Here is a 27,820-nt window from a genome sequence, read left to right on the forward strand (position 1 = left end):
TGGCACGAAACATAACAGTAAATATCATAGTGCCCTGATGATGAGAGCAAACATAATATACAACCTATCATTTTTATATTATGTAGTGATTCTCAAACTTTCACATCCCACAGTCCCTGTCACTAACATGTCTACATAACTTTAATACAAATATGCACACAGTCCACATAACTTTCCTTATGCCTTTTCATTTTGTTTTTGTTTTTTGCTGAGGCAGTTGGGGTTAAGTGACTTGCCCAGGGTCACACAGCTAGGAAGTGTCAAGTGTCTGAGACCAGATTTGACTCAGGTCCTCCTGACTTCAGGGCTGGTGCTCTATCCACTGTACCATCTAGCTGCCCCTTCCTTATGCCTTTTCAAATTATTTTAATAGTTAGAGTTGGATAAGCACACATATACACATATATAATACCATGCCACAAGCTAGAGAGTCCTTTCTTTTCCCTTCGGACACTTTTTCATTTTACTCTAAACTACTTCAAAAAAGCACAAAAACTAAAGGCTAATACAGGGTGTCCCAAAAAGCTTAGTGCTGTTTTAAATTGTATTTAATCACCAAAGATATGGCATATCTTGGTATGGCTGTACTATCAGTTCATTCCTATTGGTATTCAAGGAGTAATATCTTTCTTTTGATTTATCTATTTGAGAAGTGGGCAAGATGACAAAAAAACATGGGACATTCTCAAACCCAGAGCTCTGCACATTTGCCCTTGGTTAATCCCACTATTCCCACAAAAAAAAAAGAATCAATCTTTTCTTTTTTAGATGGTTTTGTTGAAATTTTGGCGTGGTCATACACTCCTCTGCTGGCCCTTATTAACCTATCCCACTCCTCTCTGTCAGTCATTTCTATTACAAATGCTACTTCAGCACAAAGTAGTTAAGGTCAGTCAATTTATGCTAATACTTCAGGAATTCATGGTTTCATCATGGTTGGAATTCCTCTCCACTGATGCAGATCTTAACCCTCCACCTATGTCATAATAGACTGTCTTCAGGAATTACTGTGATTGAAAATAATATTGTCATTCAATGGATAACTCTTTGTTTATGAACTTCGCTGAAAAGCTTGGCAGTACCTGCTAGCATTTACCTTCCTTAGACCCATATCCTCCGAGAAACTACAGCCATAATGAAGCTATAAGCAGAAGGAAAAAATTACAGTTATATAAACTTAGTCCTGGGTTCCATTAAACCCATCTTAACACTTAAACTTGGATTTTTAGATGAATTTTGATAGGTAAGCTATCATTCTTAGCTGAGTCTTAGGAAAGATCTCATTCTTTCTAAAGAAGCTCCAGAGGCAATAGCTCAATTGATCCAAAGTCAAAATTCTGTCATCCACAGTCAAATTTGTCACACTTTCTTCTGGCTTCCAAGTACATGTCCAGAATACCCAAATTTTTCTCCTCGATGGATCTTCTCATTATAATTTAACTTCAAGTGAGACTTCTCATTCTCTAGAGTTAATTCTCCAAACCAATGGAGTTCCAGAGATTGGAGGTACAGTCACTGCCTGCCTACCTCATTGTACTCAGAGTGGAGGGAGGATTGCCCTCAGTCGGGTCATCCTTATCTTTATATCCTGAATAATCTGGGAATGTTTCAAGAGCCTCAGTCTCCCAGAAACAATAAAGCAGGTCAATTATGAAGAGAGGAAAGTGGTAAAATGGCTTCCCTCCCTTTTCCTATGCGTTCAAAGCAACACATTTAGGTAATTTATGAAAACACAACAAGTAATGGGAAAGACTTATTCTAAATAAAGATTAAAGGGAATTTATAACACTCAGTGACTTAAACAACTGAAATCCCCAAGTGTTGTTGAGCTAGATAAATGAAGACTTGCCTGAGCAAATTATGTTCATGTGAGAGTCACCTTCTGTAGAATTACCATAGTAATGTGGGACTGGAATATGTTTACTTTGCATGTATTTCATGCTCTTCTTGACTTTCTTTTCTTTGAGAAACTATAAAACTTTTCAGAGCTTGACTTTCCTATCAAGTGATTATCTAACAAAATTCATGTCATGGTATTATTCCACATGAACACTTCTAGGGAAGCTCCAATAAGTTTGTAAGTGACAAGTGATTAGGGACAAGATGTGGCCACAAGTCTTTATTAGTAACCTTTCCATTTTTTAAGCTAAGAAGGGAAACATAAGAATATTTTTACTAATTTGAATGATAAGCATGTAAAAAGAGATTCATATATAGTAAGATAATGAACAATGTTTTCCCTTTTATTATTTTTCTCTTTTCTTTTTATATCATTTTTGTTTCAAAATGCTCCAGTGGACAGAAGAAACTGTCTCTTGAGTCAGAGAGCCTATGTTCACACCCTACCTCTAAACCTTACTACCCAGAGTGGCTTTAGACAAATTAGCTACTCCTCTTGTACCTCAGGTTTCTTTTAATTCTAATCTATGATCCAATGACTTCTAACATCTCCCATTCCTTACATATTCCCTTTGGGAATAAAAATTGTTATTGAAAAGAGAAACTATATATCAATTAAATCTTATAGTATGGCAGTGTTCCATATCCACAGCCACCTATACATGCTAGGGAGGAAAAAGGTGTATTTTCTTATCTCTTCCGTGGGACCACATTTAGTCATTATAATCAGATGGTGTTTGGACTTAGTCATTATCATCACACAGCTTGGTTTAATTTATTTTCTTTCAATTTATATTGTTCTTTTTCTATTGTTTTTTTTTCCTTCATTCTGCATCAGCTCTTGTGTATCTTCCCAAAGAATTTTTTTTCCTTTTCTTTTTTAAAATCAGCACATTTTCTGTATTGACATTTCCCCAACACTCTGGAAAAAAAAAAGAAAATGGCACTTGTTGGACTTAATATATCCATCAAAAATAGAAGCAGATGAGTCAGAGAACCCAGTTCTAAACCATTAGCTCTCTAACATATTTCATATGTGACCTTGGGATATTTAACCTCCATGGCCCCCACTTTTCTTACCTCATTTTGCTCAGCTGAAAAATGAAGGAGTTGGAAAGGTCTCTCCAGATTCAACACTGTGATCCTACTTTAAGAAAATGGGAACTGCTTCTATCCCAGTTGTTTCTGCCAAAAGAGAAGAATGGCTTTTGGAAACCTATCTCAATAGGATCCTCCAGTAGGTACTCAGTCAGATGTTAGAGATTATTTCTTTTGAAAATATAAGGAAAGGTCTAATATTTTCTTTATGGTGGCAAAGATTCTAACTTAAACTTGACATAGTTAGGGAATATCCAGATCAACAATGGAGAAAAAAGATATGTGGGAAGAAGAGGACCTGATAGTGAGTTTAGGTTTTCCCATCACCAAACCTTGCTTGTTGACTAATTGAATACTGATCACTTACTTTCGGAACAAAAACTAGGGTGAGACAATTAGGACTTTGTTCTATGAATTGACATAAGAGATTTTCCCCCATTTCAATCCCTTGGCCTCTTTCCTAAGAAATTTATTTTTTTGTCCTAGATGAAAGAATTTCTAGTTACTTCATACCTTATTTTATTGCACTTTGCTTTATTATGCTTCAAAGATAATTCATTTTTTAAAATGAAAAGTCGAAGTAAATCTATATCAAGCAATTTTTTCCCCAATAACTTGCCCTCATATCATGAATCCATCTTATATTTTGGTAATTCTCACAAAATTTCAAACTTTTTCATTATTATTATTATTACTATATCTATTGTGGTGATCTGTAATCACTGCTCTTTGTTTTGGGATACCAGGAATCATGTCCATATATGATGGCAAACTCAATTGATAAATGTTGTGGCGTTCTGACTGTTCCACCAATTGTTCATTCTACTTAAGTCTTCCTGGTCTTCCCTGAAAGGAAGAGCCATTGACATGGCAAACTCATTGTGTCTTATTTTTAAAATTTTGTCACAGCCATCTCAACCTTCGGCAGCCATCCACACTGAAGCAATAACCTCTATCAGCAAAATGATTATGATTCATTGTAGAGTCAATGATAGTTAGTAATTTTTGGCAATAGTTTTTTTTTTAAATTAAGGTATGTACATTGTTTTGTAGACATGATACTATTGCCCACTTAGATTACAGAAAAGTGTACACATAACTTTTATATGTACTGGGAAACCAAAAAATTCATGTGACTCTCTTTATTGTGATATTCACTTTATTGCAGTATTCTAGAATTAAACTGCAATATCTCTGAGGTATACCTGTACTCTAAAGCTGTTCCAGTCTATGAATGTGAAGACATAATTACATTCATATTGAGCTACTCCTCAGGGAAGACAGAATTAACATGGTACTCACACAGTCTGATCATGTGCTAAATTAGGGTAAATTATTTTCTTCAGTGATTTATAGGATGATTTCTAAACGAGTTATTCCTAGAGTTAGCCTTTATCTCAGATATCTCATTTTGCTAACACAATTAAAGAAGAGTTAGTTTACTAGATTTATAATGAGTGAAAGCTATCCATTTAAATGTAATTAAAGGTGTATAATCTTCAGTACTATTGGGTTTCATCTGAAACTTGAAAGAAAAGATACTAACATAAATGTTTATGCAAATGAAGGAAAAAGAGAAGGTGAGAAGAGATAAAGTTTTAATTGAGGTTAAGTCAGGCATATTTTTGTGTGTGGTTCACAGTGATTCATGCAATTTTAAAAAATTTGGCACATTTTCAAATTTAACCTAATTTACCCAGAAAATGATGATGGCACTCCCTTATGAATTCTATTAGTGGCAATTTTCTTTCTTTCTTTCTTTCTTTCTTTCTTTCTTTCTTTCTTTCTTTCTTTCTTTCTTTCTTTCTTTCTTTCTTTCTTCCTTCCTTCCTTTCTCTTTCTTCCTTCCTTCCTTTCTCTTTCTTCCTTCCTTCCTCTCTTTCTTCCGTCCTTTCTTTCTTTCTTTCTTTCCGTTGATTTGTCTGCTTCAAATGCTTTATTTTTTATAATAGCTTTTTTATTTTTTCACAATATATATTTTGCAAAATCTTGTATTCCAAATGTTTCTTCTTCCCTCCATACCTCCCCCCTCTCCTAGACAACAAGTAATCCAATATAGGTTAAATGTGTAATTCTTCTAAACAAATTTTCACATTTATTATGCTGCAAAAGAAAAATCACATCAAAAGGAAAAAAAAAAGAAGAAAACAAGCAAGCAAACAACAACAAAAGATGAAAATACTATGTTGTGATCCACATTCAGTCCCCATAATTGTCTCTCTGGGTGTAGATGGCTCTTTCCATCACAAGTTTATTGGAATTGCCCTGAATCACCCCATTACTAAAAAGAGCCACATCCATCACAGCTGATCATCACATAATCTTTTTGTTGCTATGTACAATGTTCTCTTGATTCTATTCACTTCATTTAGCATCAATTCATATAAGTCTCTCCAAGTCTCTCTGAAATCAGCCTACTGATTATTTCTTATGGAACAATAATATTCCATTACATTTATATACCATAACTTTTTCAGTCGTTCCCCAGCTGATGGGCATCCATCAGTGGTAATTTTCTTTGCTTAGTTTCTCTGCTATTTTCAGATCAGAGAAATCACAGTTTGGCACACAAAATCAATGTGTATGGGCTTATTTGTTATGTTGAACAAGTTTTGCTTCCTTCATGAAGTATAAGGAATATTCATTCCAATATATAGCATAGGTTACATGGGTAAAATAGCTCGTGGCTATAATAGTGTAAGGTTCTGGTTAATAAAAGATATAATTGTTAGCTATAAATAAATAAATAAAAATAAGAATAAAAAGATTTTGATTGGATTTTTGCAAGAAATTCTAGATCTATTAACTGTATAAATCCATTCAGTACCAGTGATAGTTTTCTAAAATATATTATTATATATTACATATAATGTGTGTGTGTATGTTTTTATATACATATAGTAGGATGAATATATAGGTCACTTAATCTTTCTTGTCTCATTTTCCTCATCTGTAAAATGATTTAAAGAAAGAAGCAGCAAATCACTCTAGTATCTTTGCCAAGAAAACCCTCAAAAGGGATCACAGAGGGTTAGACATAACTGAGGAAAAACAACAAAAACATGTGTGAACATATAGATAAACATGTCATGCCAAACTAGAACTTATTAATGCAAGAGTCATTGAAAGATGTAACAGAGAAAACCTTAACTGATGATCTGCTATTATCAAGAGAGGTATAAAATAGAAAGATATATACATATCAAAGAAGTTTAGCATCCTCTTAGAGGAGATCTGGCATAAATTTCATGCCAAAGTGGGATTCCTCCTAGACGAGGAGGTCCTACAAACCCTTCTGTTTCTGGATCCAACTGCACCAATCCAAAAAAAATGCAGAAAGACCATAAACACAGGAAAGAATCACTCTGAAGAATCTTTCCTCTGTATCGAAATAGGAAAAATTAAGTGAATAATGAATACTTATTGTCTACCAGGGATTTTTAACCTGAGGTTTGTAGGAATGGGTAAGTAAGTGTGTGTGTGTGTGTGAGTGAATACATCACACTAATGATTGAACTTTCTGATTTATAGTTTGGGGATCTGTTATTTGTAAGTCCATGAAAGATAAGTGAGTTTCAATTTTATAATTCTAGCCATCAGTTCATGTCTTCCTAGATATTTGATAAGTGTTTTTTGCAGTGTGCAGTGATGTGTTTTATAGTTCCTACTGATTCTTTCCTAAACTCATTGATCTCAATCCAAATTCCTTATGGGTAAACTTTCTGTAAAATTTGTGGTGGCAATGACCTGACTCTAAATTACCATCATAAACCCCACCATTTCTATAACAAATTATCATGACACTACCATTTGTCTTTGTTGACATATTGTTGGCTGAATTCATACAGATGTTGCCCATAAAGAGCCTTCTGATTTCTCTCATATCTTAGCTGTTTTATAGGCTCCATCTGGAGGTAAACAGCTTTCCATTACACACTATAAATCTAATAGTATGTACCTGTTATCAGAACTTACTACTGTTCAGTAAAATAGTGTCAACTAATTTCAAAAATATTTCTAAAGGTTTGGGTTTTTTTAACCTCTTTTATCATGTGCTATGAGAATGTCTATTTTCTTCCCTATTTTAGGAAAGAAACTATTCACCTATTCTGTATTTTTATTACACACACACACACACACACACACACATATACATATTCACTTATCTTGTGTTTTGGTTTTATATATGGATATATATACACACATACATATCTATAGACATAAATATATGTTTACATATGTATAAGTATATATAATATATGTATATGTGCATGTATATGCATATATATAATAATATATTTTAGGATACTATCTAAATCTTTATCTATTTTGAAAATATACATTAAAACTAGAATTATATAGGTGACAATTACTTTAATAGCATTTTATACTTGTATCCCTGTGCTATGTACATAGTATTTCAATACTATTGCATTCATTCAATCATAGTAGAATATACTCAAGTTTTAAAATTTTATAATAACCAGAAGAAATATGTCTAAAAACACATATTGAGTGAAATCATTAGGTAGGAAGATGAAATGTTCTATTATTTTCCTCTTGGAAAAAAACTGCTCTGGTATTTGTGAAAGACAGATAAAAGGAATTACATAATAATAACAGAAGGAAATGGCAAAGCATTCCAGTATCTTTTCCAAGAAAATCACAAATGGGCTCATGAAGAGTTGGACATGAATGAAAAAAAACTGAAGAGCAATAAGTGTTTTAGCTATAATTTTTTGTGTTAAGCTTTGATTATATGATTCTAGTTTCTGATTGTTATTATCATTATCTGTTCCATGGTTAAGAGTAATATAACATATATTAACATATGTTAATATAACATAGCATTATATTGTCCCAAAGTTCAAGAAAAATGATTTATAGGATTATAAATTTAGAGCTAGAAGAAAGCTTAGAAGTCATTTAATCTCTCTCTTTAAACATAAGGAAACTGAGGCACCAAGAAGTTAAGGGATTTCCCCAGAATCACAAAGCTAGTATTTGAGATAGAATTTGACCATGCCTTTAGTACTTTAGCCATGGTTCCATGCTGCCTCCAATTCAGTTGAACAGATACTTATCTATTGCTTACTATGGGCATGGAACTCAGTGGGAAAAAATAAATCATGCTTTTAATTCTCAAAAAAATTTACAGTCTTAATGGAGAGAAGGGGAAGCAGTCCAAAAATAAAGCAGATCAGTTTTCAAGTGTTAGAATTAATTGCATAAATAATAAGAGCTGGAGAGAAGTCAGAGTAGAGAGAAATATACCCATATCCCCATGACTCTCCCCCTTTTATCTTCCTCCCCTACTTACTCCCTTTCTGAGTCAATAATTGTCTCAGAGTCCACCTGAGCTGGCCAAACAGAATCAAGACCAAATACAACCAAAAATTCTTTCTCCAGTCTCCCCATTCTGTCATCTCAGAACACATGGGATCTCTGTGAGGAGATATCCTCCCTCCTTGACTGGAGGAAGTTAGGTGGAACAACTGATAGTGTTTGGCCTGGAGTAAGAAAGACCCAAATTCCCAGTTTTCTTTGAAACTATCCATTTCATCATTTCTAATGGCGCAATAATATTCTGTCATATTCATATACTACAATTTGTTTAGCCGTTCCTCAATTAGTAGGCACCTCTTCAGTTTCAATTGAGGATTGCTGCAGAAAGTTAAGTATTTTTGCATATATAAATTATTTTCCCCCTTTGATCTCTTCAGGCTTTAGTCTTAGAAGTAGCATTTCTAGGTGAAGAGAAATATTCAGTTTAATGGTTTAGGGGGTATAGTTACAAATTTGTTTCCAAAATTACAGGGTCAACTCATAATCCACAAATAGTGTCTTAGAATGCCTGTTTCCCCCCATATTCTTCAATATTTGTCAATTTCCTCTTTTGTTGTCTTTGTGAGTTTTCAGAATATTTTCAGAATAAATCAAATTTGCTTTTCTCTTACCATTAGTTATTTGAGGTACTTTTTCACGTGATTTTTTCCTTTGAAAATTGTCTGTTCATATCCTTTGACTATTTATCAATTGGGAAATGATTCATTCTTATTTAAATCAGTTCCTTATATATTCTAGAATGAGACCTTTATCAGGAAAACTCCATACAAAGTTTTTTGTTAGTTTCGCTTTCTCCCCAGTCAACTATTTCCCTTCTAATCTTAGCCACGTTGGTTTTGTTAGTGGAAAACTGTAAAGGGCTGAAACTCTTGAGTTGATGCACTGAGGTCGGACAACCGAGCACTTAAGGCTAATTACCAATAGGACAATACTCTATAAGCATATATTTGGAAAATGGCCCTTCCCACTATCCTGTGCTGGCTCGATAATTGGTATATACAGAGAATTGTAGGAGGGATTAGGGGGTGGAATAAGACTAGCCAGGGTCACTTTGGTGGTAGATGAGGAAGAAGGAGGTTGTGCCTCCTGTTCACTTCTACCCCTAAAGACCAAGAATAAAGACCAAGGACTTTTGCTTATCCTGACTCTGGCTGATTTTAAGCTATCCAGGGTGCTAACTCAGTCTTCACATTTGGTGCCCAACATGTGGACCAAGGACCCTATTTCACTAAAGAAGAAATAGGACTAGATAATTGGAAGCTGGTAGGAGATCAACTACGTAAATACTACAATGATAAAGGTCCTCATTCAATTTCCAAGGAAACATTCTATATATACAACATAATACAATTGGCCTTAAAGAATCCTGCAAGTTATAGAAAAAAGAAAAGTTTTAAGAACAGCCAGGTGAGGAAGTGTGAGGAAAAAGAGGAAGACAATGAACAGACTAATGGCTGTATCACTTGAGGGCATGAGGAGTTAAGTGAGGATGAAGGGCATGATGATTCTCTAACAAGGCAGCTTCAACCCCGCCTAAACCAGAAATGGTTCTTGACATGCCCCCATCAACTTCACTTTCCAGGATGGATGGAGGAGGAGGAGTGGGAGGGGCAGGGATACCACCAGCACCTCCCCCCCAGAAATCACCCCCTCTTATGAGGGAAAAGAACCAAGGGGATGGTGCATTCTAATGTACTCAAGAGTCTAGCAATCTGCAACCAAGTTATAATTAAGCCTTGTCCCTTGATCAACTTAAGCATGCTTTCTATAGCGCCCCCTCAGGGCAGGGGTGGGGGTGGGAGTGAGGTTGGGACTGGGGGAGAATCTTTTCCCAATATTTGCCCCATTTCAACTAGAAAAGGTTACTAGTTTAGCCCTTAACAAAGTAAGTTCCCTGTTTGTCTATTAAAATACCCTATTTCCTGGTCACAGGCAATAGTAGAGAGTAGAAACAGAGACATTAAGCCACTCCTCCAAAAATAAAAGAAAGGGGGAGCCACAGGTAACTTCTAAATCTAACCCTTTATACTATTAACTTCTTGATTTTTGACAAAGATGCACTGGCCCCGGCAGACAGGTTTTATAACCCACTGGAAGGGCAGTGTCCAGTGTAAGCAGCTCCACTATCTTTAGATAATTGCCAGGTGATATGGAGAGACCCAGAAAGTAGTGAATGGAAGGGACCAGAGAGGTTAACTACTTGGGGGAGAGGGTTTGCTTGTATCTCCACAGATGGAGAAGGAATCAGATGGGTGCCAACAAGCCATATTCGCCTTGTCCGTCTCAGAGAGACAGAGCAGACCCTTGAAACGAAGGAGAAAACCCAAGAAACATCAGGTGGTTCCATTGCTGACTGTGCCCACCACTGAAAGAGTGTGGCAGTTATGGCATTTGACTCATGGACATCAAAAAAAAATTTTTTTTGGTTTCTTTTTTTTTTAATAGCCTTTTATTTACAGGTTATATGCATGGGTAACTTTACAGCATTAACAATTGCCAAACCTCTTGTTCCAATTTTTCACCTCTTACCACCCCACCCCCTCCCCTAGATGGCAGGATGACCAGTAGATGTTAAATACATTAAAATATAAATTAGATACACAATAAGTATACAATGGACATCAAAAATTGTTGGACTTCAAAACCCTCAGGAATCACTGGAATCCCTGAGACATGAAATGATTGTTGTAGGACTTGAAAACCCTCAGGAATCATTGGATTCTCTGAGACATGATAAGATTGTTTTACGACTTGAAAACCCTCAGGAATTATTGGATTTTCTGAGAAATGATAAGATTGTTGCAGGACTTCAAAATCTGCTGGAATCATTGGATTCCCTAACACATAAAAAGACTGTTGCAGGACTTCAAAAACTTGCGCAGAACATTGTATTCCCTGACACATGAAGCAATGGACAATAGATTGGTTTTGGACTGTCTCTTGGCTGCTGAAGAAGGCGCATGTGTGACTGTTGTTTATATATCCTCCTTCTAGGACTTCTGGAAATTTTTTACAACACCATGTTGATTCATATTGTTTGTTATACGCTACTTCCATGTACAATTCATGTTTGTTACACCACATTGAGCCTGCACTAGCTGTGGGAAGAGTCATCACTAATAGCCTGTGCGTTATTGCTGTGTGCTTGTGTAATACCTCCCATGCTGATAGGTTTGTGCATACCTATTTCTAATAAGATCCTTCAGCCTGGCTTAGTAATCCCCACTTCCCTTTGGTGCTTTTCATCTCCTTTCCTGAGAAGTCAGGGAGGGCGTGGTCACCTCCTTTTTAGGGTTGTCACCTCCCTGAGAAGTCAGGGATGGCTTGACCACCTGTGTTCTAAAAAAAAAAGAAAGCGGGAGATGTAAAGGGCTGAAATTCTTGAGTCATTGCACTGAGGTTGGTTCAAGAACTTAGGGCTAATTACCAGTTGGCCAATACTCTATAAGCATATGCTTGGACAATGGCCCTTCCCACTATCCTGTGCTGGCTTGATAATTGGTGTATACAGAGAATTGTAGGAGGGAGTAGGAGGTGGAGTAAGACTAGCCAGAGTCACTTTGGCAGTAAACGAGGAAGAAGGAGGTCGTGGAGATTCTGTGTCCATCCAATTCACTTCTACCTTTAAAGACCAAGAACGTTTGCTTATCCTGACTCCAGCTGATTCTAAGGTATCCAGGGTGCTAACTCGGTCTTCACAGAAAACCTTTTTCTTTGTATCTAATCAAAGTCGTCATTTTATCTTTTTGTATTTCTTTCTATTCCTTATTTGCTTATGGACTCTTTCTTTCCCTATACATTGGTTTAAAAGACAATTTTTCTTTACTCATCTAATTGCCTAGGAAGTCACTTTATATCGGTCTTCATATACATTTTAAAGTTTCATTTAAAATTTATCTTGGTATACCGTTCAAGTGATTTCTGCCAAACAATTTTCCAATTTTCTTAATAATTTTTGTCCTATAGTGAGTACCTACCCCAGGAATGGGAACTTTGGATCCTCAAATACTTTGCTTCTCCATGTTATATACCTAATTGATTCTACTGTTCAATCTCTTTTTATTTTTTCTTTTCTTAGTATTCAAATCATTTTAATGATTAAAGCTTTATAATATAGTTTGAAATTTGGTAGTGCAAGATCTTATTCTTTCCCAAGTTTTTTCTATCACTCTAAGGAATCAATTTTCATGGGTATATACCTAATATACTGCTGGTTATTTTTTCTTAGTGTTGAAATATAAAGTGAGGAAGATGAAGGGAATATCTAAGATGAAAGAAACTAGTGCTTTAATAAATTGAATTTTTATTGGTCCCCTAGCTTTTTTTTCTTCAATTATGGTGTTTAAAATATTTTCCAGTTTTTAGACCCCTACAATGGGACCTATATTGCAATATCCTATAGTGAGATGGCTTTATCACAGGTTAGAAAGTTCTTTCTTCCAGACATGTCTAAAGATGACTAATGCCCTTAAGGCATCAGATTGACATTTGGCCACAACTCAGTTTGTCATGTACCCTTTCTCAACTCTTGTTGTCCAGTCATTTTTCACTCGGGTCTGACTTTTTGTGACTCCATTTTTGGGTTTTACTTGGCACAGATACTAGAGTGGTTTGCTATTTCCTTCTCCAGCTAATTTCACAAATGAAGAACTAAGGTAAGCAGGGTTAAGTGTCTTGCCCAGGGTCACACACAATTAATAAGTATCTGAAGCCAGATCTGAATTTAGGATAATTAGTCTTTTTGATTCCCAGCAAAGTTTTCCATACACTGTGTCAATTCTAATGACCTGCTGATTTTAGTGGACAATGAAATACAGAAGTGTCTGGATAGGTATATCTTTCTCCTGTGTATGTTTGAAATTTGAAATCCTTTTTATCTTATTTTATTCTGCTCTCAGAGAATCCTATTTAGCAATTAAAAATAATTGACTATTAAGTAATTGAAATATTCTATGTGAGCCTTTCTAGCAGAGGAGATTGCTATGAAGAACTGAATTCATATACTGTCTGTTCATTTCATCATTCACATCAAATTGAGCTTTTACCAATTTCCTTTTTCTAATAAAAATGGAAGGAAGGATCAAAGACCAAACAAGAATTAGAAAGAGTAAAGACTTTAGAAGGGTAAGAGATAATGACAGTAATAGAGATATAATAAGATGAGCCATACGGTGGTGTAAAGTTCAACTTTCTCTAAGTGTGTGGGGCAAGGGTTAATTTACTTAATATAAAGAATAACATATCTGTAATATAAATGCATGTAAACTAATATTTATATGGCATTTTAAGGGTGGCAAAGTACTTCATGTTTATTATCTCATTTGTCTTCTATGACAATCCTGAGAAATAGATATTATATTATTTTTACAAATAAGGAAACTGAAATGGGTTGAGGTTAAATGGCTTGCCCACAACCATATAGCTAGTAAGTATCTGAGGCTGGATTTGAAGTAAGGTCTTCTTATCTCTAGGTTCAGTACTGTATTCATTGCACTGAGCTGTCCAACATATATAATGTTTAGGTCTTTCCTGACCTAATTGAACTATCTTCTCTATCTTTATACAACCCATATTTATCCTTACCTTTTTTACTTCCTTTTCCCTTTACATTCTAAGGTTCTCCCCATTGTATGAAAAGTTGCTCTTCCCAGTATAGAAAAGAGGGATTTCCCCCTCTTTATGATATTATAATCACTCTTATAATAACTTCATCCATCTCTCTGGCCTTCCATCTCAAGTTGGATGGTAAGCAAGGAGATCTGACATTAGGGATAGGTGGGTCTTCCCAAAGTTTCTGAAATTATACTGTCTATTCTTTACAATGCAATATTTTATTATATTTACAAGGCACAACTTGATCAACCATACCAACTGATGGACATTATCTTAATTTCTAGTTCGTTATAATTAAAAGAGTTACTATAAACATTCTTATATATATATGGGTCTCTTTCCTCTTACTTTGAGCTCCTTGGGATCAAGACCAATAGCAGTGTAGCTGGGTCACAAAATATTCAGTTTAGTGAGTTTTGGAGAAGAGTTTCAAATTGTCTCTCAGAAAGGTTGAACCAATTCAGAATTTCACCACCAGCACATTAAAGTCTATTTTCTGACAGCCTTTCTTAAAATTATCATTATCTTTACTGACAATATTGGCTAATTTGATAGGTAGAAGATAGAAAATGAGAAAACAATTTGAATTCTCTAATGACTAGTGACTTAAAGCATTTTCTTTTATTGCTACCGATAACTTAGATAGACACCATTTGTCTATCTCTTGGGAGGGAAATGTCTTTTCTGATTTTCTATGTCTTGAGTTGGGTACTGTACACAAATGGAAAATGTCTTCATTTATGGTATAAGAGGTTGACTTATATTTAATTTTTACTAGGTGGCTTTCTAATTTTAGACTCCAATATTTAGGTTTTAGGAGTTATTAAACACCACCAAACAATGTTCAGATCCTTCTATATGTTTTGTACCAAATTTGTTCCACTGACCAATTTTCCATTTTCTAACCAGTATTAAATTATTTAAAATATTGCTTTGTAGTTCTATAAAGTAATCATTTGGCAATTTGATTTGGTATGGCACTAAATAAATAAATTTAGGTAATATTATTGTTTCTTATTATAATGGCTCAATCATGAGTAGATACTCTCCAATCATTTAGATATGAGTTTATTTCTATTAAAATGTTTTATAGTTATATTCACAAAATTTCTGTATGTGACTAAACGTTTTATACACCGAATAATCTGAGTCTCAGTTTCCCCATTTATAGAATGGGGATAATGATTCTTGCACTACTTATCTCACAGTATTATTGAAAGGAAAGTACTTTGTAAACCACAAACCAACATGATTTATTACTATTAAAATAATGAGAAGAACGTATTTTTATTACTGTCCTGAATAAATATACCTCTTTAGTTTTATACTTTCAGTCAACTGTTTCACTTTAATACTTTTTTTTAGTATTAGATTATTTCTCACTCCTTCTCCATTCTCTTTCCTTTTCACTAAGCGGACGCAGTAGAATTTCTGTTCCTTTTCAATCCATCAATTACTAATTATTTTGATACCTCCTATGTTCTAGGTGCTGGAGACAGACAAATATGAAACTCCCCACACCTCTGTTTGCTTCAGTTTCCCTAAATGTAAAATGGGAATAATACCTTCCAAGGTTGTTTTGAGACTCAAATAAGACAATATTCATAAAGCATTTAGTATGGTGCCTAGAACATACTAGGCATTTAATGAATGCTTGTTTCTTCCTTCATGTCTTTCAGTGTAATCATCTCTATACCTACCAAATAAAGACCAATTAGGAAATACCAGCCTTGAGACCTGGGCTTGTGTTGATTTTGATATTTTGCCTACAGGAAGGTTCAAGGTAGAAGATAGATAGTCTGATACTTCCTTTAAGCAATTGTTAACCAGCCGTCATTATTCTGCTCCTAAGGTTCAGTCCTGTCTTTATGACAATAGCAATCTATAAAAGATAGAGGTTTATGAACAGAATCTGATGTTAAATGTTATAAACTACATAGTTATATATATATATATATATATATATATATATATATATATATATATATATGTATATATATGTAATTCTGTCAGGGTTATATGCAGGCTTGACATAGACATATATATTTATATACATATATATATACACATACCTGTCTATGTCAAGCTATATATATATATATATATATGTCTATGTCAAGGCTGCAAATAACCCTGACAGAATTACACAGCAGAATTAACAAGTAGATCTATGACCCTATGAAAGCGAGTTGCCCAGTACTGTTTTAGAAGTGAAGTGGATTTTGATTAAGGAGGTTATACTCTCAGGATAGAAATGCTGTGATTATGGTTTGTTCATTCTCTTTTTTCTTTTCCCACAAAAGAAAGACATGAAGTTATCAGAAAATTACGTATATTCTATTTGAGAGAAAGTCTCAGAAAGTTCAATTAATATCATCTATTTAATAATGAATCTAAAAGCCAAGGGCTGCCTGTAGCTAAGATAAGGACTCAGAATCAGAACACCAGAATGAGTTTGAAGCAAATCCTGTTCTTTACTAGCTGTGCGGCTACAGAAAAGTCATTTAATTCCTACGAATCTGAAGTTAGTCATTTCTAAAATGGGGAGGTTCATAGTAATTACCACACAGGATTGTTGTGAGGCAAATGATACATAAAATGTAAATTATTATTGAAAATGCTAGAAAACCTCCTAGCAGCAGAGAAAAGCTGCTGATAGGAATTTCTCTGCCAAGTTGGTTTCAAATTCCAAAGCTAGAACAGTTATAACTTTGAAGTGTAATCAGGGTAAGTTAGAAAGAAGCATTGTCACTGAAGTCTGGGAATGGAGTAGTGCTGAATTAAGTAGTGAATTAAAAAGTTAAAGATTAATGAGAAAGCTTCAGATTGTACCTAGATATTTATTTCCTTAATTTTTTTCTTTTGCTGTTTAATGTTTACTGCTTTTTATTATTTTAACAAAGGGGTGTGTGTGTGTGTGTGTGTGTGTGTGTGTGTGTGTATGAATCTTTTTAAAAACAGTGGAGGATAAGGATCTCAGATCATACGTTTGTGGTTCTGTATGGATGGAGGTCCCTCCTGCCACTTGGTGGCAGCATATTCTAATTGCATGGACAACAGACACTAGCTATCTAGATTCAATTTTAAATTTAAAAATAAATGATCAGCATTACTATCAAGCACATATTAAATATATGTTGTGTACTGAACACTATAAGGCATGGTCTCTCCCATTAGGAAGTAACAATTTAGTTAATTAAATCTAGGATGTATATGTATATATGTATGTGTATTGTATGTGTGTGTGTATACATATATGTTGCATGTGTGTATACATGTGTACATATATGTATTGTATCTATCAATGAATACATAATGTATGTTGATACAATGAATAGAGTGCTAGGTTTATAGTTAGGATGATCTGAATTCAAATCCAGTCTAAATATTTACTAGCTGTGTGAACCTGGACAAGTCCCTTAACTGTGTTTGCTTTAGTTTCTCATCTGTAAAATAATCTATAGAAGAAAATGGCAAACCATTCCAGTATCTTTGCCCAGAAAATCCCAAATGGAAACACGAAGAATCACACACATACCTGAAAATGACTGAATTACAATAAGTATGTGTATCTCAACATGCACACATACGTGTATACATACATTATATATAGGTGTATATAAAACCTATAGGTAATAAATTTACAATTCAAATGAACACAGACAAAATGTTAAAATCACATTAGTAAGTGCTATTGAAATTCAGAGTAGAAAGCGATATTAGACCGAGACAATAAAAGAAAATTTTATAGAGGAAATAAGATTTGAGATGACTAGAAGTGAAAGGATTTAGGGAAATCAATAAATGAGTATTTATTATATGTGCCAGGTAGTCACTGTACTTGGTGCTGGTGATACAAAGACAAAAGTGAAAAGTCCCTACCTTCAAGGAGCTTACAGTCTTAAACCAAAGGAGATAGCATGTACATAAATAGGTCTGTACATAAAAAAAAAACAAAAAAAAAATAGGTCTGTACAACAGTAATCAATGTACAAAGATTTATTAAGTGCTTACTGTAGGCTAGTCACTCTGCTAGATGAAGAGGATATTGTGACAATAAGATGCTTACCTTACAATAGGAGAGGAGATGAAAGATAGAGAATAAACACACAAAATATTTTAAGTATTAAACATAAGACAGTTCAAGAACAAGGGCTCTAGCAGTTGGAGGGATCATGAGAGATTTTATATAGAAGGTGGTATTGAATTAAGCCTTAAAGGAAAAGGGATTCTCTAAACTGAAGTTAAATGGGGGAGTGTATTACAGGGATGGGGAAACAGCCAGTTATGGAGAAGGCTGATGGAATGTTTTATGAAAGAAAGAGGGAAGAGGAGTAGGGCTGGATTGTAGGGTGTGGGAACGAGTGTAAGACACAGTAGGGCTCAAAAGATAAGTCCGGGTTGTAAAGGACTTTAAAAACTAAATATCTTAGTGGCAACCGTAGGTCACTGGAGTTAAATGAATAGAAAAGTAATTATTAGATTTGAATTTTAGGAAAATCACTTTAGCAAATACAAAATAGTTCCTAATAATTTCCTTTTTGTCTTCATTTGTCATGAATTACCTCTTACATTTTTTATTATTGATAATTACGTTTTCCTCTTTAAAAATCACACCAGCTACTACTTTTGACATTTTATTTTTATAAGTCCTTAGTTTATCAGTTCAATAATTTTTTAATTGCATTTAAATTGCATTAATTTCCTATGATTTTCAGAATGTCTATTCTGGTGTTTAAATGGTATTTACTAATCTGTTTTCTAGGTCTTTAATTTGCTTGACTAATGCATCAATCTGTTCTTTTTGTATTTTGCTAATGAAATGTTTAGAGATTAATTTTTTCCTTAGGATAATTAGGAAGAAGTTGCAGTTATCAACAAGGCCAGAGGTAATGAGAGCCCAAACTAAGGTGATAGTTGTGTTGGTAGAGAAAAAGCATTAGAAACACAAGAAGAAATAGGCATAGTATAAAAAAGACACTATCTCTATTATATACAGGGTACAGATAGTGTCTGTCCCATACACACACACACACACACATACCTATTGTGTATTGTGCCTAATAGTAGCCATCTCTAGGGTGGGAAGAGGGAACAAAAAAAAAAATAAAAAAGAAATTTACATGTTATCTTTATTATATATGTAAAAGGAATGGCAAGTTGTACAAAATAGATTGGTAGTTTCACATGTAATCATATTTTTATTATACCATGTTATGGAAATGCTTTATTCCACAAATACAAACAAACAAACAAATAAATACTATCCAAAAAAAGAAAAGGGGGAAATAGGCATAAGTTAATGAATAGTTGTAATCAGTTTTACCTTATTAGGTTGGGAATTAAAAACTGAATGTTGTAATCAGGCGAGAGAAAGAGAAAGAGAGAGAGAGAGAGAGAGAGAGAGAGAGAAGGAAGGAAAGAAGCAAGGAAGGAAGGAAGGAAGGAAGGAGAAAGAAAGGGAAAGAAACAGAGAAAGAAAGAAAGTGAAAAAAAGGAGAAAGAAAGAAAGAAAGAAGGAAGGAAGGAAGGAAGGAAGGAAGGAAGGAAGGAAGGAAGGAAGGAAAGAAGGAAGGAAGAAAGGAAGGAAAGAAAAAAAGAAGGAAGGAAGGAAAGAAAGAAAGAGAAAGAGAGAAAGAAAGGGAGAGAAACAGAGAAAGAAAGAAAGTGAAAAAGAAAGAAAGAAAGAAAAGGAGGGAGGGAAGGAGGGAGAGAGGAAGGAAGGAAAGGAGAGAGGAAGGAAGGAAGGAAGGAAGGAAGGAGAGAGAGAAGAAGGGAGAGAGTATGGGAAGGACAGAGGGAGGGAAGAAGGAAGGAAGGAAGGAAGGAAGGAAGGAGAAAGAGAGAAAGGGAGAGAAACAGAGAAAGAAAGAAAGAAAGAAAGAAAGAAAGAAAGAAAGAAAGAAAGAAAGAAAGAAAGAAAGAAAGAAAGAAGGAAGGAAGGAAGGAAGGAAAGAAGGAAGGAAGGAAGGAAAGAAGGAAGGAAGAAAGGAAGGAAAGAAAAAAAGAAGGAAGGAAAGAAAGGGAGAGAAACAGAGAAAGAAAGAAAGTGAAAAAGAAAGAAAGAAAGGAGGGAGGGAAGGAGGGAGAGAGGAAGGAAGGAAAGGAGAGAGGAAGGAAGGAAGGAGAGAGAGAAGAAGGGAGAGAGTATGGGAAGAACAGAGGGAGGGAAGAAGGAAGGAAGGAAGGAAGGAAGGAAGGAAGGAAGGAAGGAAGGAAGGAAGGAAGGAAGGAGAAAGAGAGAAAGGGAGAGAAACAGAGAAAGAAAGAAAGAAAGAAAGAAAGAAAGAAAGAAAGAAAGAAAGAAAGAAAGAAAGAAGGAAGGGAGGAAGGAAGGAAAAGGAAAGAAGGAAGAAGGAGAGGAAGGAAGGAAGGAAGGACAAGGAAAGAAGGAAGGAAGGAAGGAAAGAAGAAAGAGAGAGAAGGAAGAAAGGAAAGGAAAGGAAAAAAAAAAGAAGGAAGAAGGAAGAGAAAGAAAGAAAAGAGAAGGAGAGAGAAAGAAAAGGAGAAAGGAGGAAACAGAAAGAAGAAGTGAAAAAGAAAGAAAGGGAAGGAGGGAGGGAAGGAGGAGAGAGGAAGGAAGGAAAGAAGAGAGGAAGGAAGGAAGGAGAGAGAGAGAGAGAGAGAGGAAGGGAGAGAGTATGGGAAGGACAGAGGGAGGGAAGAAGGAAGGAAGGAAGGAAAGAAAGAAAGGAAGGAAGGAAGGAAGGAAGGAAAAGAAAAAAGAAGGAAGGAAGGAAAGAAGGAGAAAGAGAGAAAGAAAGGGAGAGAAACAGAGAAAGAAAGTGAAAAAGAAAGAAAGAAAGAAAGGGAGGGAGGGAGGGAAGGAGGGAGAGAGGAAGGAAGGAAGGAGAGAGAGAGGAAGAGAAGGGAAGGAGAGAGGAGAGAAGGAGAAGGAAGGAAGGAAGGAGGGAGGAAGGAAGGAAGGAAGGAAGGAAGGAGAAAGAGAGAAAGAAAGGGAGAGAAACAGAGAAAGAAAGAAAGTGAAAAAGAAAGAAAGAAGGAAGGAAGGGAAGAAAGAAAGGAAAGAAAAAAGAAGGAAGGAAGGAAAGAAAGAAAAGAGAGAAAGGGAGAGAAACAGAGAAAGAAAGAAAGTGAAAAAGAAAGAAAGGGAAGGAGGGAGGGAGGGAGGGAAGGACAGAGAGAGGAAGGAAGGAAAGAAGAGAGGAAGGAGAGGGAAGGAAGGAGAGAGAGAGAGAGAGAAGGAAGGGAGAGAGTAAGGAAGGACAGAGGGAGGGAAGAAAGAAGGAAGGAAGGAAGGAGAAAGAGAGAAAGAAAGGGAGAGAAACAGAGAAAGAAAGAAAGTGAAAAAGAAAGAAGGAAAAGGGAGAAAGAAGGAAGGAAGGAAGGAAAGAAAAAAGAAGGAAGGAAGTAAAGAAAGAAAGAGAAAGAGAGAAAGAAAGGGAGAGAAACAGAGAAAGAAAGAAAAAGAAAGAAAGAAAGATCAGGGAGAGGAGTGGAGGAAGGAGAGGGAGAGTAGAGGAGGAAGGAAGGAAGAGAGAGGAGGAAGGAGAGAGTATGGGAAGGACAGAGGGAGGGAAGAAAGAAGGAAAAGTGGAATGGAAGGAAGGAAGGAAGGAATGGAAAGGAAGGAAGGAAGGAAGGAGAAGAGAGAAAGAAAGGGAGAGAGAAACAGAGGAAAGAAAGAAAGTTGAAAAGCTGAAAGAAGGAAAGAAAGAAGGAAGGAATGGAAGGAAGAAAGGATAGGTTAAGAAGGGGAAGGAAGGAAAGAAAGAAAAGAGAGAAAGACAAGGGAGAGAAGACAAGAGAAAGACAAGAAAGTGGAAAGAGGAAAGAAGAATATGGAATTGGAGTGGAGGAGAAGAAGCGACCTTGTAGAGAGTGAAGGTAAGGAAAGGGAGAGTGATGCAAGGAATTTTGAGAAAAGAGAGGAAGAGAGAGTATGGAAGGACAGAGGGAGGGAAGTACTAGGAAATGAAGGATCAGGAAATGTGAAGGAAGGAAGGAAGCGAACTGTGTTTGAAGGAAGTTGACCTGAGGAAGGAAGTTGAGGAGGAAAAGGACGGATGGAAGATCTGTAAAATGTTGGTTAGTTTGAATTGTTTGTTTAGAAAAGGAGGGAGTGATAGAAGGAATTGGAAAGATAGTGAAGAATGTAAGGTGATGGACTGGGAGGGAAGGCTGAGGAAGGAGGGATAGTTTAATTATGGAACTGGAAGTGGAGGGCAGCAAGAGAGAGAAAGTAGTCGGGAGATGTGAATGAATGGTTAAGTTAGAAAGATCTTCCTGCACAAGACAAGCTGAGGAATTGAGTTAATCTGATTCCAGACAATGTAGGTATGAAGAAGCACTCTTCTGTAGGTTTTTTTCAGCACTAAACTGTAGTTTACAGACAAAAAAAAAAAAAAAAAAAAAAGTGGTACCTCTGACAGAAATAGGAGGTTTGGAAAAGGAGGAGGATTTGTATGTATAACGCAATTTCAGTCAAGTGATGAGAGAAAATGAAATGGAATAATTTATATAGACAACTTTTTTGTTTTTAATAAGTTTGCCTGAGAAAGGAAGAAGAGATAGAGGACAATCATTTGAGCAGATGGTAAAATCTTGTGAAGTTTTTTTTGCTTATTTTACTTTTGTTTGTTGTTTTGTTTTTTAAGAAGGGGCATGACTTGGACATATTTGAAGGCAATTGGGAAAAGACCAATAGCTAGGAAGAAGTTGAAGTTAAAAGGGATGACTGAGATTGGAATCTGCTGGAAAAGATGGGATCAGAAGCTTAATACGGATGGGTGGGTTGGGCTTGGCAAGGAGAAGAGCTACCTCTTTGTCAAGAGATTAGGGTGAAGGTGGAAAGGGTTGGGGTTGATGTCAAGGATTTTTGAAATAAAGAGAAGGGCAGAAAGACAAAAATGGGCAAGTTCAGAAAGAATTGAGCTCCAGACACTCCATTGTACAAGAAGGAAGGTCAGCTGAGCTGTTGGTCCCTTAGAATACAGTTCTCTCTTCCACCTTGTGGGGAGAAATGTTAAGAGTGAAGCACCCCCTGGACCTGGAAAATCCATGTAAAATGTTTTGGTTGTCCCTTCTGAACTTTTTTTCTTTTGGGAGGTATTTATAGTACTTAATTGTAAAATTGGGGTTAAATATTTGGTTTATAGGCTCTGTGACTCCTGCTGGCCTTCAAGGTGTCACCTGAGGCTTCTGCAAAACTGTTCCAAAATTCCATTTAATTTCTTATGCTGACCTGTGATATGTTGACACCGCAATGAAGAAAGTTAAGATGGAGAAGGGAGAACTGTACTGTGTTAACAGTTGAACAACTTATCCTTTGCAGAAATCAAACCCTGAGTGAATTTACCTCCTTCACTGCACTTCCTCCCAAGAAATGATATCAATATCTGCAGTTCTAGAATTGTAAGTTGCTTTACATATTAGTGTTCCCTACATCCGTGCTGCATTGTCATTTATCTTATTATAGTTTTAATAAGGTTCAAGATACCCAGATCCAGTGTAGAGAAACACTGAATACCCAAAATATAGCAAGCCAGCTTTGTTGTATTATAATTGAAAAGAATAATCTAGGAAGATGGAAAAAGGTCAGGTTTGCCAGGGCACCAGATGGAATTGAGTGCCCCAAACGATAAAAGTCTGGTGATTTTTTGGTAAGGTTCTAATCTGAGTCCAGCAAGCTCAGGCACTGAGGAAAGGGACAGAGAACCTGAACTTGAGATCTGACATTCATTCATTCTCTCTGGTGGGGGCAGAGGAGGTTCGGCAGGGGTCCTCAAACTACGGCCTGTGGGCCAGATGCAGCAGCTGAGGACGGTTATCCCCCTCACCCAGGGCTATGAAGTTTCTTTATTTAAAGGCGCACAAAACAAAGTTTTTGTTTTTACTATAGTCAGGTCCTCCAACAGTCTGAGGGACAGTAAACTGGCCCCCTATTTAAAAAGTTTGAGGACCCCTGTAATATCTTGGGGAACTGAAGTTGATAGTCCGATTCCATGTCCCTCCCCTAATTAGGAAAGAATTTCTCAAAGGGACTCAAGAGTTTTGAACTTCCTTGAAGCTTTTTTCATTTAATGGAATGAGGAGGCAACCAATGATATTACACCATTGTACTTTCTTTGTGATCATTCTTCTACCCACAAAATATATGCATGTTTGTGGGAGATTGAACTCTACCTTCTGTAAAGGAAAGTTTAGTAACTATCTCTGTTGGCTAATTGTTAAAGTAAAGTACTACAGTAGGAGTTCATGAACTACAGGTTAGGTAGCTCACATTCTTCAAAGGTAACCCCTAGAATCTTGATAGCAACTGCCTCAATGTAGATACAACCTGCTAATTTGGATTAGAAAGTAAGCCCAGAGAAACCAGGTTCTTGTTGGGTGGCTCTGGGGACTCGCCTTATCTTTGATTGCCCCAGGCAACTTTCTTTAAGGTCCATAAAGGCATTGAGGAAAGTCACAGAGACCAGATTTGGGTCTTGCTGAAAAAAAAAATGGGGGAGCTCTCCAGAAGGGAAATAAAGAGGAGAGAAATAGAGAAAATCAAAGAGGGAAGTGGAGAAGAGGAAAAGAAGAATTAGGTAGACAAAAAAATACCCATTCTGAAGGTTCCCTAAAAATCTAAAACAAAAGAAAACCTAAACATATCCTGTCTGGAAGACAAATGAAACTTAGAATTGGAAAAGAAAATATCTATTCTTAAATAATATATTAAAATAAAAATTTTTAAAACATTGAGAAATCTTAAATTAAAATCATATATATCACATTATTACATTTTATTTTATATTCATTATTTTGAAATTAATTTTTTGCAAATTTTGATGCTTGTAATATGCAATAAAGTTTAAAAATCTGCTTGCAAAATGCAAAGCTTTTAAAAAACTTTTTCTTAAAAATTTTTTTTAATTTTCTTAATTAAAAGTCTTAACTTTTTCTAAAAGTTAAATTCTTAAATTTTCATAATATTTACAGAGCTTTTTTATTTGAAAACAAATAATAGAAATATTTAAAATAAAGTGTTTTGTTTCTAAAATAAACATTAGACACTTGAACTTTTGGAATTAAAAATGAAAATATATAATTTGTCATAACAAATACAGTTTGCCCCTCTTTTTAAATTACAACTTTATTAACTAATGCATTTTAAAAAATAATTGTTTTAGAAAAATTGTGACTGCATATAATAAGACTATATTGTCATACCAGAAAAATGAAGAAACAAACTTCATATGAGGTAAAAAAAAAATGTATGAAAATAGGGCAGTTAAGATGGTTTGGTGGGTAAAGCACTAGCTATAGAGTCAGGAGAACTTGAATTCAAATCCAGCCTCAGCTTAACACTCACATGTGGATGGAGTGGTAAGCCTGAAGTCAGATTCATCTTCCTAAGTTCTGATCTAGTCCCAGATACTTATTATTTATATGATCCAAAGCAATTAATTAACTATTTACCTCAGTTTCCTGAACTGTAAAAATGACCTAAAGAAGGAAATGGCCATCACTCAATATTTCTGCCAAAAAAACACCAAATGGAGTCACAAAGGGTTGACACAATTAAAAAAACAATAAAAGGCAACCTCCCATTTTCTAAAGCAACTCTCTAAAACAATCACCTGAAGAACATATTACAGTCTGCATTAATTGCATTAGTAAGAAGAGTTTCTTCACTGAGTATATAGATCAGATTGTTTTACAGAGAGAGAGAGAGAGAGAGAGAGAGAGAGAGAGAGAGAGAGAGAGAGAGAGAAAGTAGGGTGGTGGCAAATGTTTAATAACCTATTCTTCAGGTGGGGGGAAATATTACACACATGCATTAGTGTGCTGGCAAATGATTAATAACCAGCTCTCTGGGGGGAGGAAATATTTGCAAGATATATTTTCAAGTTTAACCTATATTATTAACATTTTACCCAACATTTTTTAGTCTAGACAATCAACAATAATACAAGCAGCCCTTATTTTTAGCTTTTACTGATCTCTACCATGAGATATAAATACAATGAAAATTAAATTAAACAGGTTTCCACATGTCAGTTTGAGCAGGCTCCTACAGTATACCCCAATATTATACATATGTGTTTTTATACACATTGGTCATGTATGTAAATTTGGCACAGTGGTTAATTAGGAACTACTTGACTGAGGCCATAAGTTTTGATGGCTTGCAGTAATCCCTGTTCTTTATCTCACCCTTTGCGGTTCAATACTGTGAGGCTCCTTAACCCAACAGGAGAATAAGGTTCCCCATTTTCATGTTCATTGTTTCCTCACCCTCACCTCTGCTATTCTAGCAACAATTTGATTTTAAACTCTAAATTAGCCCTACCCTCAAAAGTGAAATTAAAAGAAATACCCAATAGATGCCATAAATCTTTCCTGCATTTTTATTCCCATATAGAAAAGGGAATACCAAGGAAAAAAGAATCAGAATTATTTTAGACATACATTTTATACTGATTTTTATACAAAAAAATTCTGTAGCATCACTACTAGAATATAGTCTTTGTAAAGTTAATATTCAAATTTAATAGGGACACAAATAGCTTCACCTCAAGGATGCTAATAAACCATTTTACCTTTCAGCTCCATTGAGCACAATCCATCAAACACCAAGCAGAATCTCCTCTCAGGTGCTTTCTTTCCAGAGGCAAGGATTTTGCCCAATCCTGCTCTTGCTGCTTTGATCACAACAGTTTCCCTTGTTGTTGGGAGTCACTACATCAATGCTAGAATAAAGGAAAACACTGAGAAATCAGGGGCTGAATGAGTCCATGTTCCAAGTGGAGAGAAAGGACACCAGACCATCCTGGTCCATCCTTATGCTAAGGTAGAGAAGGCTTCTTCCTTCTTCTATTCCTGACTGACATCATTCCAACTTTTTTGACAATTACCTTGAAAAACAAATCAGCCAGAGGCTACCTCTTCTGCTCTTGTGTGGTACCGCGTCAGAAGTTTTAACTTCTGACAAGGGGAAGATAGAGTGACTGAACCTAGCTATATATAACAGAAAGTAAGTAAAAGATATCTATGAATACCCAAATTTCCTTGAAAGTCCCAGAAGTCAGAGAGAATATCTATACACACTGAAATTGTAATGTATGGATGGAATGAAAAGGAGTCCATGTATTTGACTGGAAGACCTTTATAAGACTATGAGGGTGCTATAGAAATGATAAAGTAATATCACCACATCTTCAGCATCTCCACTCTAATTGAAGAACAACCTTAAATGTCAAGTGTCTTCATATTCCTTCAACTCCCACCATAAAAAAGGAAACTGCTATGAAGACAGGGATACTGTTTATACCAAAGGGTGCAACATAGTTTCCCTAATATAGATTCCAGTTATTTTCCCACTTAATTCACCCCTCTTCATACTTCTGTAAGATTAAATCTACAATCTTCATCATGTGTATAGAAAAGAGTGGCTAATAAAATGTTAACCTTAATATGGTGCTTTCCATTTTTCAAAGCCTTGATGCATCTAATGTTTCATTGACATTCTCAGAAAAAGCCAGTAGGTATCCATCATTTGATGGCTATAAGAACTCTTAATACAGAGGTCAAATGATTTCATCAAGGTCACAGAACTCTTCAATAACAAGGTAATGGTCCAAGTCTTTTTCCACTGAAAGCAATAATAGCTTTGATTTATAGAACTTGTCACAGTTCACAAAACTCTTTGCCTTATTCAATCCTCCCAACAACCTGTTGAAATAAGCAATATAGGTATGATCAATCCCTTTTACAGGTGAGAAAACTGAGGTTCAATCAAGTGAAAGGACTTTAGCCAAACCAGTAAAGTAACAGAGCCCATCTTTTGTACCTAGCCAGTTTCTTTACAGCAATAATATACATATGCACATATATATTAGGGGATTTAGATAGTGAT

The 27,820-nt window shown here is 35.5% G+C and overlaps 1 long non-coding RNA gene across 1 annotated transcript; it reads right to left on the minus strand.

Moving 5' to 3' along the window:
• Positions 1-368: 368 nt before the first annotated feature.
• Positions 369-27,817, minus strand: LOC116423174. The gene is made up of 3 exons (XR_004233665.1): positions 26,505-27,817; positions 2,980-3,084; positions 369-2,821 (listed from the first exon to the last, which is right to left on the minus strand). It is a non-coding gene; the product is annotated as an uncharacterized LOC116423174 (long non-coding RNA).
• Between the last annotated feature and the right edge of the window lie 3 nt (positions 27,818-27,820).

This window comes from Sarcophilus harrisii, chromosome 1, assembly GCF_902635505.1.
Source record: "Sarcophilus harrisii chromosome 1, mSarHar1.11, whole genome shotgun sequence".
Taxonomy (NCBI): Eukaryota; Metazoa; Chordata; class Mammalia; order Dasyuromorphia; family Dasyuridae; genus Sarcophilus; species Sarcophilus harrisii.